The following is a 17,655-nucleotide window of genomic DNA, read 5'->3' on the forward strand; positions in this document are numbered from 1 at the left end:
TGGTTGACAAACCCTTTTCTTACTCTAAACTTGAAAGAAGCTCAACCTATACTGGCTTTCAACAGAGAACAACTGTTCACTGAGATATATTGATAAGTTTTTCTTCAGTTGGTAAATTTAGAAGAATTTAAAAAGAGGTAATTCTTTTAGAAAATAGCTAACACACTTTATTTACAAATATCACATCAGGAGTCAGGTTGATTTTGCTGGTGAATATTCAGAGTGAACTCCGACTCCCAATTATGTAAAAAAAAAACCTAATTACTTTAATGCAACCCCAAATTCATTTCTGCATAACTTGATTTGGTAGTATCAATTAGTATGGAAAGATTTTTATGTGTAAATCTCAGTTTACTTTTGGCACAAATACCACATAATTTGAGTTTGTGTGCAAAAATGAAAGTGAAACTCAGCTGAGTCCATATGATTTCCTACAATTCTGTTTTCCAGGTCCAGTTTCCAGCAAGCCTTGGACAGTTAGTTGGAAGCTCAAAAACCATTCTGAACCTTGGTTGACTTTTCAGTTTCAAAAAAAAGCCAAGATCGGGGCAATTTTTACCTGGTTTCCAGTTTCATAGGTACAGCTGGTTGAAATTTTTCAAATAAAACAAATCATGACCACTTGGCTTTTCTCCAAACATTCATATTTTTAATGCAACTCCCCAACCCCCCCATTTTTCGACCTCACTACTTTCTTTGGAAAAAATTCAAAAAAATTCTTCGATATCAAAAGGGAAAAAAAAATAAAGACCTTTTCAGTGGCCTACAAAATACAGCTTTTGTTTATTTCTGGGCATTTTGGGGGGTTTTTTTTGGACAGCCACAGCAAGTGCTTTGACTGGTTACCTCAGATTGTTCTGTGCTTTAAATTTCCTTCCATTCATAGCTGAAACACTTTGGGTCTGATTTTCCAATGACAAAGCCAAAAACACTCAACTCCTGGTCACCATCTCCCAGGTTTTTCTGGGGCAATAAAAAATGATTTATCATAAAACAAAACAGGCTGAAAAATGTTATCACACTTGTAAACGTCCCAGTAAATCTTTAAACCCTGCTTTTCACCCTCTGCTTCTAAGGGAAGTTTGACTAAGTATCAGTCAGGAAGGTCACAGCATATCATCATAGCTTAGGCAAAGATTAGCTTCCACTTCTTGCAGTGCTCCTTTTAGACCATGTAAGAGATGCTGTTGAAAATCCAAAAGGTGCAATAAATCCCCCTCCGTCCAACCCTGAGAGAAAATCAGTTGAGTGACCTCAGGCCGTGGAGCAAAAGGTCCCTGTGTGGCAAAGCTCCACAACTCGAGCCTTGTGGTGGCTGCACTTTGTCAGGAATGACCTTTCCTCCCATGGAACTGTTCCTCCTCTTCCTCCTTCTACAAAATCTGCACATTTTACAAGCAAGTGCCCAGACCTCCCAAACATGTGACTCAATCCGTCCTTCAGGGTCCAGTTGGAATGTTTTTCAATTACTGGGCACTTCGTAGCCAGTTGACACCTCGGTGAGCATGTTCTCAAGCTGCTTTTAGCCAGAGACACACAGCTTAAGCTTTTCAGCAGCTGCTTTATCTCTACTTCTCACCCCTACCCCCACCCCAATTTAAGTCTAAGATGAGCCTCCACCCCCAAAGCCCATGATATCTCACTCCAAAGTCCTGTCAGAGCCACAACCAAGGCCATAAATTTCCCAGCTGGGTCACAGTACTCCCTGTTCATTTAGTGAAACGTTATAAATGTGTCCAGGCTCTGAGTGAAACCTAATCCCGACATTCCCCGCATGGCGATTCCTGCAACTGATGGCAGGGTCATCTGGAATTACCATCCCTTATCTGATTGGAAACTCATCACCTGTGTTTCAACACCAAGGGCTTGATAATGCCTCGTAAAATTGAGCCCTCTGCTGTTCCAGGTCTGGTGCTTTGGGATGGAGCAGACACTGGCTGTTGGAAGGATCAGAGGGTACCTGGTCCTGCCTGGCCATGCAGCAGCAGAGCTGAGCTGGCCGAGGGCGATGCTCTCAAACACATCCAAGGATGGCTCATAAGGGTGGAACAGATGGAAATGTCACCCCAAGACAAGGAAAGGCAGCAGTTTGAAACTTGGCAAAACCAGAGCTCTTAGGGAAGGGGTCAATGTGCAGCTGGTGGGAAGCAGCATCATTTCACTGAGACTAAGAATTTATGTTCTATATTTTTTTCATGTGGGACCCTCACTGTGTCACATCTGAACGTCTTCTGGTAGTGGTTACATGACATCCTCTCCTCCTGTCCTGGAGGGAAACTAAGTCTGAAATGCAGTGTTTTTTTTTTTTGGTTTGACAGGAGAAAAGTTAAGATATGCTTTTGGTGTTTTCTTTCCATTTCATCCAGGGAAAATGAAAAAGCCAGAAGGAATCACACCTCAGACTTCACGGTCTGAGCACAAAGACCCACAGGGCAGCCACGTTTTGAACTGTTCAACATAAACCCACAGCTAAACCCTTCAGATGTTTTAAACACCACCCCAGGCCCTGTGCAGGTGCAGAATTAGCTCAGGTCTCAGCAGATTGGGCTGCCACCCTTCCATTTCCCAGTGCAATGCTATCTGTGACTTCCATTGCTAGATGCAAAACAGCAAGTGCCTCTGAGCTATATGCTAAATAAACACAGCTCAGGAAAAGCTCAAACCAAAAACTTCACTTCCAGCCAACATTCCTTCCCCCGTGCCAGCCATTCATTCCTGTAATATTTAGTGGATTGCGAAGAGATTTTGGATTTCCTGTCAGGTTTCTGTCCTTCAGGGAGTTAATTATGACTTGGGACTCAAGGAATGGTGTCTGCTGTGGTGCCACACTCGTGCACATGTTGCTGCTCTGATTTATCATTGTGTCCTTGCTTCTCTCAAAGGTTCTGTTCAAGTCTCTGAAAAAAAAGCAGGGAATTCACTGAGCTGGAGTGATTGATTGGGAGACAGGAGGGGACAGGGGGGTTGATAACTTGGTCTGGGCTGGTGGATGCCTCTTACGCAGCTACAGGGAAAAAAAGAGGTGAGAATGCAAAGACCAGAGATTTTAGTTCTCCTTGGTGCCTCCCCCTCATATCCAGCACTCATAACTCAGTGCTCCTGGTGGGAGAGCCCCTGCCCATGGAGCAGGGAGCAGGCAGGAGGAGGCTTCAGCCACCACCAACCTCGAGGACACAGATGAGATCCCAGGACTGATTCACTCAAACCATTTCTACCCTGCAGGGAATGCAAGTGGGTGCACTTAAATCTGTTTTCAATGAATTAGCGTGGGCAGTCCTGGCATTAACACTGAGCTACTTGCCCAAGTATTTACCCAGCTTCTCAGGTGGGTTTTCCAGCCATGCTGAATTCCGTTCTACTCACTGACTGCCGTGAATACAGGCACTTAAATCTCCCTGTGAGTAACTTCCCCAGCTGTAAAATCGGGACAGTGTATCTCTGCATTGCAGGGGTGAAAGGAAAATAAATACTCCAAAGCTTCTAAGCAGCTTAGGTATTAAGAAAATGAGATACATCTGGGGCTAAAATTTACAGATAGGCCATTTGGATACAATCTGATTAGATTTATCCCCTAGTAAAATTGTGTAATTTCTGTAAGTTCAAGAATGTTACTCTTCTCCCAGTGAAGCAAGAATCTCTGCCAGTTCCTAGGCTTAAGCTATGCCAGCTTTTGGGGAAATATCTCAATGAAGCAGCTGATGCAGGAGCTTCGTGCACTTGTATTCCACCCACTCTCATGCCCATCCTCAGCCACAGAAGCAGTTTCCCACATGTCAGGGTGGCAGCTCCCTGGTGGCTCCCCATGGGTCTCCAAGCTGCAGATGCCTTTGAGCCATGGATCCTGGCTGTGGGTCAGGTGTGGATTCATTGCAGCATTCCTGTCTCATTTCCCAGCCTATACTGGATCAGTGCTTTGTGGGGTATGACTGTGGCTTCTTACATCTGACATAAAAAAAGGGCAGAAAACTGTCCTTTGCGGTGTTAGTGAACAAAACCTGCTATTGCAGGGCCTGGAAAAAATGTGGCATTTAACAGATGGTGCCTAATAACACTGGGACAGTGTTATTCCAGCACAGAGGGGACCTGAGGGAGATAACCTTAAGATAAAAGTTATTGTCAGGGCCATCTCCCTGAAAATACCACCAATCACAAGAGAAGAAACCAATTCCCAGTGTCAGCTTTTTACTGGATTTAATTCCCAGTTAACCAAAGTCATGCCCAGGATTAAATGAATACCCTTCAGATGAAATGCTGGTGAACATTTTCATCTCCTTTTACTGATGCTGGTCACTTCTCTCTGGCTCACCATGGCCTTGTACTGTGGTGGCATCACTGAATCCATGCTCCTGCTAGAACCATGGAATGGTTTGGGTTGGAAAGGATCTTACAGCTCATCCAGTCCCACCCCCTGCCATGGGCAGGGACACCTTCCACTATCCCACATTGCTCCAAGCCCCATCCAACCTGGCCTTGGACACTTCCAGGGATGGGGCAGCCACAGCTTCTCTGGGCAACCTGTGCCAGGGCCTCACCACCCTCACAGGGAAGGATTTCTTCCTAATATCCAATCGAAACCAGATCTCTTTCAGTCTCAAACCATTTCCCCTTGTCCTGTCACTCCAGGCCCCTCTAAATAGTCTCTGTCCAAACTTTCTCTTTCACTCCTCAGTACATACAGAGCCAACTTTGCCATCTCCACTGCAGCATCCCCTCTCAGCCATGCCAGGATTATGGACTGTTTAATTGCCTTGTGACAGCTCACTGGGGGTGATCAAACTGTGAAACCCCTTCAGGAGGCACCAGCCAAGTACAAAATAAATCTCTCTGCAGCTGGAGAGGTATTTTGTGCAAAACATGGCAGTTCCACTGAATTTGTTGCCCATCTCCATCATGCTGCTGTTTCCTTATGTATAATCATTTTTATTAGCACTCAAACAGCACTTCCTAAAACACTTCTGTCATCTTCAGGCTTTGACCTAGTTGAAAAGTTTATTGTTAATATTATTTTCAGACCATTAACAAAGCAGTTGTCAGCTGTTCAGGGAAAGCAAGGTGCAATAAAGCAAGAAGTTTAGGCAGGGCTACTGAGAGACTCATTGTCAACATTGAGATTAAGCTGCCAACGTCCAAGATCACTTCTTTTGTCATGAGGCTGTGTGAAAATATGGATCTGAGCTGAAAGGGGTTTGTAAGAGAGGCTGCTCCTTTTCTTAGACAAGTTGTGTGTCCTCAGATCATCACAACTACAGCAAAAGGCCTCTGGAGCTCTGGACTCTGACAGCAGTACTAGAAGGTTTGAGTGGTCTGTGAATAATCAGCCTCAACTCCAAAAATAATACAGTTTAAAGGATTAGTCCCTAACTGTTTTATCCTCAGACAAAAGCCAAAAGAATGGTGTTGTCTCAGTCAAAGTCTCAGTTTAATGGATTAACATTTTTAAATTTAAACTGAAATTATTAATTTTGCCGAGAAATTAGCTTGAAACTTGTTGCTTAAGGCCTCGAGATCTGGCCAGGAGTATGTTTTTTCCAGCTACACCAGCCTGATCAACAAGAACATATTCCTGTTTCTGAAACCTTGTCTTGCTTTTGTCTTTCTCCCATCACAGCGAGCACAAAATATTGAACTTCGGTGCATTGCAAACTAAGCTCAGAATGCAGCTCCTCTGAAGAACTCTTCTTGAGAAGGTGACTGAGAGGTACAGAGGCTACTGATCTTCAGAAGTGCCTGATACACCCGGGAGATGTGAGGCTACCTGCAAAAAGCAGCAGAAATTGACATTTTGCATGAAAATTCACAAGAAAAGTGGATTTGCCAAATTCATTTATTCACATCCCTGCCCTGTAACTCCCCCACAGCAAGGAAGAGTTACACACCACCTGCAACTGCCCCTGGGAGTATCACCTGGAGCTCCAACACTGCCTTGCCTTTGGACACATCAAATTCCTTTGGAAGAGAAAAGCCTTTCCATGGAGAAATCCAAACGGCTCATTTGGGTTTCTGGGCACCAAAGGCTTCCCTGAACTCCCACAGAGCTGAGCCCACTGTAATGAAGGAATTTTTAGCAACGCTACATATAAAATTGGAGCAGGTGCTCTCAATAAAGAAAATTCTTAACCCTGCTCATATTTATTTCAGTTCCTCTCTGTCTGGGCATTAAGCCACCATTTCAGTTTCAAGCTTTCCTAGCTTGCTGGAAGGGGTGAAGGATAACCTTTTTTTCCCTCCTTTTTTATTTTTTTTTTCTCCCCCAAGAAAATGTGGAAACAGATTTTAACCTCAGCCCTGGAAGCAGGTTGGGTGATTTGCCAGCAATCCTTCTGAAATGAACTGCCAGGCCACCTAATTAAACAAACCTCCAACATTTTTTAAGCTTCTCTCTCCCAGAGCGCACAAAAGATCAATTTTTGTCCTTTTGGAGGGTGGCATGAAGGAGGGAACTCAAGCAGCCTGATCCCGGTTGTCTCCCAGATAGGGATTTATTTCAGAGATGAATTCCACCTGCAGAAATTATCCCTGGATCCAGACTTCGACTGCGGTATTGGAGCCACTGGTGATGGAGAAAGATTTTGGATTTGGGTTATATTGGGCAATGAATATTTAAATTTGACCAATTACTTTTCCTGTGAGGTGCCCAGAGTCGTGTCTCTAGGAATAAAAGCAGTTCCTTGTCCTCTGGCCTCTCACAAAGAAGAAATTTTGCAGTGAATAAAAACAACAACCCGACAAAGCGTCGGCGCATGGGGCACAAATCAGCGGAGCCACATTCCCATTTTCATAATTCATGGGAGCTGCCATATCTGCTAAACTGCTTTGGGCCACTGGGCGAGTGTGGGGTGAAAAAGGAAGGGAAAAAAAAATAATTAAAAAAAAAAAATGGGCTGGCAGGGGAGAGGGAGACAAACAGACCATTCATAAAGGCATCACTGCAGCGCTTTATGGCATTTCACGCTCGCCCAGAGGAATCACTGGGAACACTGGGAGGAGGCTCCGTGTTAACCACTGCAGGGGCTTGAACTCTCCTGCTGGTTATAAATAGATGTCTGCCCCCACCCCACAGCCAATCTTTTAAGGTGGACCCTGCCCAGAGATGCCCTGGGTGGGTATTGAAGGGGAAAGTTTGGCTTTCCCCACTTTGCTGAAGTGCCCAGGGTGCATTTGCAATTAAATCATGCCGCTATTTTTATTGTTTCTGACTCATTAAAAACAACAAAAAAGGCAAAAAGAAAATAAAAAAGGCAACAAATAAAATAACTTTTATTGACTTGAGGCACTCTGTATGAACACTGAACTTTTCCCAGTGTAGCTTTCCTTGCAGTTTCCACACTCACTGGACTGGGTGACTCAAAGGAAAATATTTCTTGCTCAAACTGATTATTTGAAAGAGTTCACAGGAATCTTTTCTCCTCTGGAATGGATGGGCAAATTCCCAAAGCAATACTATCAACTGGGAAAGAGATGAATACCATCTTAGTCAAATCATTTACTAAAAGACATATTGTAAAAATCTGCCAAAAGCATTGTCCTGTGAATTTGTTCAACAGACTCCAATCACTGGTGGATCTGATGGCAATCAAAATCCTGCAGTGACTTTCTCTGCCAAGGAAGCAGATTTTTTAAATAATTAGTTATACGCTACTGAAAAATCAGAAATTCTTTATCTGCAAATATGAAACCTACGACTTGTAGCAGAACTAACTTACTGCTTAACCCCCCCCAAAAAGAAATATTGCTTAAGACATTTTATAGAAGAAAGAATTAAATACTCCCTCCTGAAAAAGAGATGACAAGTTACAATCAAAATTAGGATTACAGCCTGTGCCACTGACACATCATTATATATATAACATATATATGTCGTCTTATATTTATCTCGTTGCATTATCCAGGCTTACAGATAAGGGTTTTTTTCAGCATCAGTATGTGAATTAAATATAAAAAAGTTCTCACTTCTTAGGAAAACAGATAGAACATCAAGTAAAGATATAGAAGTTTGGATATAAATTGACTAAGTGTATGATTGTGAGGAATACATTTTTCAGAGGAGCAGAGAGAAATTCAAATACTCAGTGAATTTGGGAGATTTTAGTTACAAACATACCACTGACAACATTGAAATACTACAGTGAACATGAATCACTTTTTAGCTTGTTTTCTTTGATCAGAGAGTGACCTACCAGTTAGAGACTCTATTTTATCTTTTCGTTTCATTTATAGTTTCCCCCCCAGCTGAGCCCCAGTAAGATTAGACTTAACTAAAGTGATATTTAACTTTGTTATTTCATGCAAGGATTAGCTATGGGGTCTACCCACAGGGTCTGCCATAGGAACCACACTTTCAAGGTGTCCAATATTTTGTTGTTGCTTTCTCTAGAGAAACTGAATCAACTCCCTGAAATCCATAAACATGTAAATCCATGAACTACATCAACAGAGGAAAAAAATTAACTCCTTAAAGTAACTATCAGCTTGTCAGTATTTGTACACCTCATTAAGCTTCTTTAATTCTACCATTAGCCAAAGTTTTCGAAATTCTAACTGGTTTTTTTTATAGCAGCTTGAGGAAAGGAATATCTTTAAATTATTACTGAAAAACTCAATATGCCCTTTGAATTTCACAGCTTAACTCTTAATAACCACTGAAACCCCATTCCTGGTAAGTGCTACAGAACTTGTCTAATTTCATGGTGGGGGCAGCCTGGTCATCTATTTATAGGCTTGAGATGAACATTTGCTGACATCCACATGGAAACAATTGGGAATGCAAAGTGGCTCATGCTGGGTCACAGACTGACACACATTTGTTAATCCCCAGTTCTGCCTTCACCTGAAATTGGAATGAAATGGTGCTCACACCTCGAACTCAGCATCTCCAGTGATCACCTCGATTAGAGCTGATAAGACATTCAGTTAAATAGTGAAGGCACTGTAAAAAAACCTAATTAAGTTTAATTGTTGCACAACGGTTTAATCAATGTGGTTGGTAATTAAGTGCAAATTATGCACATAATATGTTACAGATGTGGAGGGCTGCTTGGGAAACATAGAGGCTACTATGGGATGTAGGAGGGGTTGTAGGGAGAGAAGGGAATTTGTTGCTAAAGTTGCGGTGGAGACTTTGGATATCCAAGAGTGAGGTTATAGATCTCTATATGTCAGAGTAGTTTTAGAGCTTGTCTTATCAAGAACCTTCTTTATTGTTGGGCTTTAAACCAGCAGAAAATGTAGAAAACTCAAGCCCTAAAACAGGGGATGTTGGTGAGATTTGTGATGGTTATTAGTTTTCTCAGAACCTGAGTAATTCTGTAAACACAATAAACTCAAGTTGAAAGAGTCATTCCATTCCAACCCGCTGGTTTTATATCTTCCCACATAACTTTCTAAAAAAAAAATTCTGGATACAATGTCTTGTGTTTAGTCTGAACTTAGAGGGGACTTTTGTTTCTTTGAAAGCTGAAGTACAATTAGGTTGGCTACTATAAGGTTTAAGACACGAGAAAGAAGGTTGTTGGAATGGAATACCTTTCTCTGTATATGCTGCTGGCATCATATAAATAAATCACAAAAATTCCAAACCAAACCAATCTCTGATTCTGTGACATAATTAAATTGCAGTTTTAAAAAGTTTTCTTGTATTTTTAAAAAGGTTTTATGAATTTTCTTTTTGCATTCAGCCTGGAAAAGGTAAAAAAACTTTCTGGCAGTGGGATAAGTTATAATGAGGAAAAAGTTGTTAGCTGCTCTGAAAAAAATTTTATTAAAATTAAAATATTTCATCAGTCTGTGCATGATTCTGCATCAAATATCACTCAAAGAGATGCTTAGGACTGTGTGAGTGTGCACAGAGCTCAGTCACCTCTTTCATTTTCAGCATTTGTGATTGCAAAGGGAGGGACTCTGAGTAGCAACTGGGTAACAGGATAAAAGGATAATCCTTTTAATAAAATGGACTGATTTTCAATTTATTTGAAGAAACATGCAGTTTTCTCTCTTACATTTGATCACCCGAAGTTTATCACTGACTACATGTTCACAGTTCTTTGAGAAAGTGAAGTTTGATAAATCCCAGTTTACAGGTAGGGAAAGTGAGGCACAGAGGGTAAAAATAGGTTCACTTTGGTTTCTCAGGAAGTGTATGATGATATCAGCCTGACTCACCAAACTTCAGCCATCTGTTTACCCTCAACACTTTATTTCTTGTATTATTTTCTCCTCTTTTTACCTGAGCTAAGTCAACTGAGCAGGATACACACGTGACACTAATTCCATCGTTGAGCAGACTCATGATTTTAAGCCTTCTGTCAGGCTCTATAAGACTTTTTAGCTGGAATATGAGGTGTGAACAAAAAGAACTGTTAAAACAATTGGGGTCAGAACCTGCCCACTGGATACGAGAACTCCTGTGGACTTTAATGGGATTATTTGCGTGAATAAAAAGAGCAGGGATACCCCATGGCTTCCTCATTTATTCCCAGCAAATGGAAACCTGGTGTTATATGACCAGAAGAAAATGAAAAAGAGGTGGTTGGAGTGTGGTGGTTCTCCAGTGATTTTTTGTAAGCAACTGAAAAACCCGAAATTTCCACAGAAACTCTCTTGTTTACTGACAAAAACCCCAAACACAATACTTTTCCAATTTTTAGCAACCGTTCTTCCATTACTTTTGGTTTCTGAAAATTGAAGCATCTTCAGCTATATCCATATTTTTCCCTCTTTTGGTTTTCTTCCTTCCTTGCAGAACGCAGCAACTAAATCATCTTAGCAGAAATACAAATTTTAGCCAAAAAATTCAGTTAGGGGAAAAAAAGGCCCCTTTTTTCGTTCCAAAGAAACCCTGGAAGGCAGCTCTGTTAGTGATAATAATTGGAATATCAGACAAAGGTTCAAGATGAAGCTGCTGCAGCTCAGCCCAGGTAGGGCTGTGCAGATGCCCTCAGTAATTACCCCAGCCTGGGTAAGGAAAGGTCAGTGGGAATGGTATCCATGCCCTCCTCACTCCATAGGACAATGAGGTCCATATGTTGCCTTCACTCCCGAGCCGGTTGCAACTGGAAGAAGGTCAGCACTGCCGAATTATGGGGAGGAAAAGTGGAAAAGCGAGAAGAGGTTTTTGCAAAGGCCAAAAAAGTGAGGCTTTCATTTTATATTCAATTTATCTTTTCGCCTCCGAAAGGGGCACAGAGGTTGAGAATTATGATGGAGTTTTTTAATTTTATTAATGACAGGCTTTGTGGTTGCTAAGGGAACTTGACCCAACCAGGGGGAGAAAAATGGCCCAGCTCAGTATTATCAGGATTAATCTGCTGCCTTGAAATAGCTGGATCTTTCTCCACCGGCCTCACGAGTCCTTCCTGCTCTGCCTCTATCTCCACAACCACCTTGTTGACATGAGCCTACTGCTTAATCCTTGGGAGGAAACCTAACCCTTGGCCTCGGAGAGATGTCCCTGGGAGAGGGTGAGCAGAGTGCAGCCGTGCAGGAGGTGAAACCCCCCTGGAGTTCAGCCCTCCAGGCGCTCGCTCCCGTCAGACAATAAAGCCGTGAGACGTTAATTTAACGGGGGGCTTGATTACACCGTGATAGGGCCCTGCTGGTGGCTTCCAACTGCCCCCTTTATAGTATTAGTATTTATTACACCCCATGTTATAAGGCATGGGGATTTGCTTCTGTAGGGCAGTTTGGCTGAGCAATGAAACATAATGTTTCTTTTATTGCTCAATAAACACTGTGCTCTCTTTCACTGCCGCTTTTTCAAGCCCGTTAAGCCTCTAACACAATAATCTTACAGCCCAGCAATGAGAAATCCCAGCCTGTATCCACTTTCGGTTACTTCTGAGGCCTCCTAGAGGCGAGATTCCTGGATGATTTGGTCTCTGGGAGTTTTGCAATCCATACCTACTTTTTTTTTTCTGAAAGGTTTTGGTCTTTGGGACAGTGACAGTCTTTGGAATAGGTTCTTCTCATCCTCCAGAAAAAGAGAAGAAACCTAATGTTGGTGTGAAGGTCACGGCTGTAGAGCCTCTGGTATTTTGTTTTCCCATCCGTGTACATCCACACGTGGGTTTGCATCCCATGATTCAACACACCTGGTCTGGCCCAGGGCAAAGTGCTGACAAGAAACCTCCAGGCATCTTCCACACTTCTCTGCCAGCAACCCCAAATCTTTTCCTGTGACATGCCCACCTCCGAGCTGTTCCCAACCTGGCCGTCTCCTCTGAGGAGACCAGTGTCTGTAGTGCATTAATTGATAGTGTTATGAAGTGTTCAGCTGTCCCACCACGGGCAAGAACAAGATTTTCCAGTGTTGACTTCCCTTCTGCATTAGTTAATGTTTGGAAACTCAGTACATCAACACTCTGGACTCCTGCACTGGCCTCTCATCACCTTGTACGGCTCCTAATGTGCCAGCCCATTATCCCTCGTGCTGTAACGGGATACAGTGGTCACAAATACACCTCCTTGCAATAATATTGCATTTCCAGCAGAGAAATGGAACCATTTTAGACATTGGTTATGTAGGGCAGCTGATTAAGGGCTTAAAAAATACGCTATAAAAGCTTTTGAGGGCATGACCAAACATTGCAGACAAGGATGACAGTGATTTCTACAACCTTTTACAAGTTGCTTAGCTTAGAACTATGACTTTATATTCTTTTTCACATTTTACACTCAATGCAGTGTTCAATTTTTTTTTCTTAATTCTCAAAGAATCACAGATCTTTGTGTTAAATTGTGCCAAAATCTTGCACAGTTTTTGTGTTTAGTATGATTTATTTATCATGAATGATGACAGCAGTGTGTCCACTGGAAACCCTCTTTCAAGCAAGTAGTCTGTCTCTGAAGTTCTCCCTGAAACATAATCTGTTTTTTCCTTCACACTGGACCATTTTAAGCCTTTCTCTCCCTCTTTATTTTTGTCTTCTTAAATAACTACTCTTAATCATCCTTTTCCACATATTTGTAGATCATTTTAATGTCCCCATAGGTCAATGCCAAACATGACTACAGTTAGCAGTTGTAATCTTTTCACTTTTTTCAGTCCATGCAGTTATCCCAGCAGGAATCTCATCCACATGATTATACTTTATGGTGCTGTCCCCCTCTTCTGTTGAGTTTTTGTTTTAATTAAATACCAAAAGTACAATGATACAATTACTGTGCCATCTTCAGTGAAGGTCATGGCAATTTTCATACCTGCCATGATTCTGGCAGCTTCTTCTTTCCAAGAGATTATCAGCATATTGGATTTCTCTTTAAATGCACATACACACATATTTATATAAAGCTCAATTGTCATGTTTAGTTTTTAAAATTATTTCTATGCTTTTCTTTTAAAACAAGTTATATGGGGGGGAAGTATACAATCAATATTAGTATAATTCAGGAAGAAGAGAGAAGATTTAAGTTTCCAGTAACATGGTAACATGTTTTCTGGCAGATACCAAGAGTTTTAATTTAGAATTTTTTATTAATAAACTAGGGAATTACAGCTCTTGTAGCAGCAGCTTCTCTGCTCATTCCTAAGATGATTTAGTTCTGCACAGGAAATTTTGCCTTCAAATTGCAGGTGGCCTCACTTCTTTGATTCCTAAATATTCCAATGCTTCTTTAGGGGATGTTTGTTCTCATTTATTACTCTGTGTATTTAGAAATAGTGGTTAGAATTGCTCTATGGATCTGATTGGAAACCCACAGAGGTCAGCTGGAAGATGTACATTGACTTCCCTGGGTTTGAGAGAGCCCAAATTACCCTCAAGGTCTTCAGACAAGTGCACCAGCTTTAGTCCAAGCTCCCAACCACTTTTATACATAAATAGGACCTGAGAGCAGCAGCATCACAGACTGTCCTGCTCAGAGCTCTTGCCCCTTCACAGAATCACACACCTCTGTTAAACACTTTGTCCTGCCAGCAAAGGGTTAATAAGTACACACTTCAAAAAGAATCCCTTTGAATCATGGCCTGAGAGGGAGCTCAAATATTTTCTCAATGGAGAGTTAGTGGAATTTTCTATAGATCTGGGGTGAAAGAAAAGTCTTCAGAAAGTCTCAGAAGAAAGATCCTTTGAAATGGCCCGACTTATGTTATGATAAGCAGTTCGATAAGCCCACCCATGGTAAAGTTATTAGGAATTTATATCATATGGATCCCATTAACCTAAACGTTTGCTTTCAAAGAAAACTTCTCGGTACATGACTACCACTAAGTCCAAGCACTTCAGGTTTGGGGATTGTGTTTTTACAAATGAATCGAGGGTTATCCAATCAATTAGCTGAATTCCCTGTGTAATTGTGCTTTAAATGAATCACCTGGTACTAATGAGGCTGCTTACCCATTAAAAGAAAAAAAAAAAAACCAGCATTGCCTTTAAGGGAAACACTTTTAAATCTGCAGAACAAAATATCTCACAGTCTATAGTTAATCTTTGGCACTCCCTGCCTTGGGATATACCCAAAGCAGGTAGATTTCCAAGATTAGGCAGAAGGATTTAGGTCATATGGCAGTCAAAATACCACTCAAGCTAGTTTTAATTAATTATTACAAGGCCATCTGAAATCATTACTGAGATCAAAGCCACGTTGTTTAGGTGATAATAAAAATATAGGCTAAGAATAAGGTTGGAGCTTATTCTCCACAGGCAGAAAGCAAAGCAGGACCATGGAGATGACAGATGGAAGAGGAGGAAGGAACTGAATGACCAGTGCTGGTTACACAGAAATTCAGCTTTAAAGCTTGGAAAAGAACCCAGTTATTTTAAACATCTCGCCTGCTACACTCTGCTGCGCTTTGGAAGGGTTTAATACACAGCCTTTTGCCATGAAATAAATTATCTCTGTGCTAAATTATTGAAAAAATTAGATGGATTGTAACCCCTACAGAAGCATAAAGGATTCCAGACTACAAGGGTTATTTGTCTGTCCTGTAGCACGGAGCTATCAGTGGTTTAGTGAGGGATTTTATCATTAACTTATATTGTGGTTCTAAATTAATTCAGTCGAGCAAAAAAGAGAAAGAGAGGGAAAAAAAACATTTAAGGCCGTGCTCTCCACGGTGGAGTCCACAGGCAGGAGGCTGCAGTGGATTATACGGAGCATATTTCTCCTGACCACAACTGGATTGAAACAATTTACTGGATGCGAGCCTTGAACAACAGCGGGTCTGGGATGGGGGAACACCGTCAGCCCTCCTTCCTCCCACCCAGTAAACACTTGATTTTCCTCTTGGGAAATGGGCAACACCTTGTCCCGCTCGGCTTTGTCGCGGCTTGATGGGATGTAACGTGTCAGATCCAAAGGGGCCTTCAAATCCCATTATTAAGCATATTGTTGGAATTATTGCTGGGCTATTTTTGGTTCATTCAGGGGTCAGTGCCCTTCCGTGAGCAGGGAGTTATTAGATATTCCCCTGGACAAACAGAGAGATAATTACTCAGCAAAATAAAAGAAGGCACTTAGAAGTTGGCAAACCTGAGAGTATTCTTGCTCTAATTTAGGGAAACTTCTGATGCTTGGAGCTGGAATTTCTGGCCTGTAGAAAGAGTCTGACTAAACTCTCCCCAACTGTTTTCGGTGAGGTGGAAAAAAACAAGAAACATGCAAGAAGTGCCTACTTTTGATCACCAATGTGTTTTGATCTCATAAATTATGTCTGAAATTAGGCGTGGACTGGAAAGTGTGAGTGTGTTTTCTCTCGGTCTGGGAGCTTCTTGTTTTGAGAGAAGGAGCCCTGTACCTCCACCTTCATCAAATACCTTTTTCATTCCACCTCTGCTTTCTAAAAAGTAGGTTTCTCTTGCCATTTATCAGAGGTGTCACGAGCACAGGATGGAGAAGCACCGCACACCTCCCTTTCTTTCTCCTCTGGGACTTCCTCAGTCTAAACCTCATGCTTAGCTCCAAAGAGACCTGAAAATGTTCCAGTCTATGGAGCAGGTTGACCTGCAACCTAATCTCATCCCAACTGTCATAACACTGTGTTAGCCATGCACAGCTAATAAATCACAATAATGCTGAGTTAATGGAGCGGGCTTTGACAGTGCCAGGATTAGAAGGGCACACAATAAACAAAGAGTGTCTGAGTGCAGAGGTACAGTAGAGCAGTGAAAAATCACCAAGTGATGCTACAAATCTTGTGCTGGTATTTCCATGGGCCTCTGCTATAGGCAGAGCTGTGGGGGAGCTCAACTCCTTCACATGGTCCTTCTTTTCTGTCAGACCATAAGACAAGGCATGAGAGGAGGTTTGGTGTAGGAGCTCAACCCGGTGTAAAGTGCAGCTGAAGAGACAGGTCAGACTGTCTGGAAGGGTATAAAAGGAGGCTGGTGAATTATCTTGCCTCAAGCAGTGATTTCCTCCTAGCGATAGGAATCCTCACTGGCAAGGCTGGGAATTCATGGCTTTGTAGGGAGAACCACAGTCTGTCCATCTGAGACAAAACACTGCCTGAAACAAGCCACCAGGTTCAATTTAAATAGATATAATGAGAAATATAAGGAGAAAAAAATCACACCAGAAAAAGATGTTCATTTTTTAAAGGTCTCAGGATGACTTACTTGAATAGACATGCCCAAAGAATATTCCCTGTAACTTCTACAACTTCCAAAGCAAATGCATGGATAAGTAGTAGAGCTGTGTGGAGAAACTTATCATCTTTTAACAAGAATGCTTTTGGCACTGAATTGTGCATCTCTTAGATCCCAGAATAGATTTTAACATTGTTTTCTTAACCCTGGCATGGGAAAGAGTGGATTTTTCAACCTTTGTTAATGATGGACAAGCCTGAAGACTTTTGATAATTTACTTCACAATGGGTAAATAGCCAAAGTCACCTTATCTGAACCAGTCAGGATGATTTGGTCTGAATAAAGAAGCTGGAAGTCTCATGAGAACAGGACTTCTTACAAGAGTTCCATTATTTCTTCTTTCCAGTAGGAAAAGCGACACAAAGAGGATATCCTATCTTTCTGTATTTCAGGACCCCTGCTTCTCCTCAGGGCTGGAACCAAGAAGCTGCAATATCATGTGAAACTAAAGATTGGGAATCATTTCACTGACCTTTTTGGAAAGATTAAATGCAACTGTAGGTTTATATGCACAAACACATAGTGATAAAGAAACAACATTTCTTTGTTTCCTTTTCTTCAGTTAAGTCTATTAACTGGTGGTGTTATTTTTTCACTTATGTATTCTGTTAAGAGATGAATCAGATCCCCCTTTACTCTCTATTCTTTGGCAATATTTTTGCTGGTAGAACTGGGGAGTTCTCCTCTTAGCAGAGGAGAAATCTTAATTCATCTTGGAGTAACCCAGAGAAGTGAAAGAAGGAACTTAGATTACAAGTTGAAAGAGTAAGTGGTCAACTCAGAGGAACTAATCTTAAGCCCAAGTTCATGTTTAGCTTTCAAACATGAACTTTCAAAATTGCTAGAAATTTGCTGCAAACCCTTAAACCAGTACAAGACCAGACTAATAACATGGAAACACACCATTTGTAGAGGTCTGAGCTAAAAAGAATAGAGAACCTGATGTCAGTAAAAGTCTGAACATCCAGACAATGATGGGACCTTAAGATTTAAATTCTATGTGAACAGAAAAAAAAAAAAGAAGGAAAGGAAGAAAAGAAAAAAAGCAAAGGAAAAGAAGGGCCATGGTCTATGC

At 41.5% G+C, this 17,655-nt stretch overlaps 1 long non-coding RNA gene across 2 annotated transcripts in view; it reads right to left on the reverse strand.

Annotated features, from left to right (window-relative positions):
- Window positions 1-17,655, reverse strand: part of LOC113968535 — a 52,734-nt gene that overhangs the window by 19,548 nt on the left and 15,531 nt on the right. The window contains exon 3 of one of the 2 annotated variants that reach the window (XR_003534547.1): window positions 7,285-7,447. The exons of the other annotated variant lie outside the window; for it this stretch is intronic. This is a non-coding gene — a long non-coding RNA (uncharacterized LOC113968535). Of the gene's footprint in view, window positions 1-7,284; window positions 7,448-17,655 lie in introns of those variants that run through there. 2 annotated transcript variants of the gene reach the window in all.

Source organism: Neopelma chrysocephalum, unplaced genomic scaffold, assembly GCF_003984885.1.
Source record: "Neopelma chrysocephalum unplaced genomic scaffold, ASM398488v2 Primary Assembly neopelma1_68, whole genome shotgun sequence".
Taxonomy (NCBI): domain Eukaryota; kingdom Metazoa; phylum Chordata; class Aves; order Passeriformes; family Pipridae; genus Neopelma; species Neopelma chrysocephalum.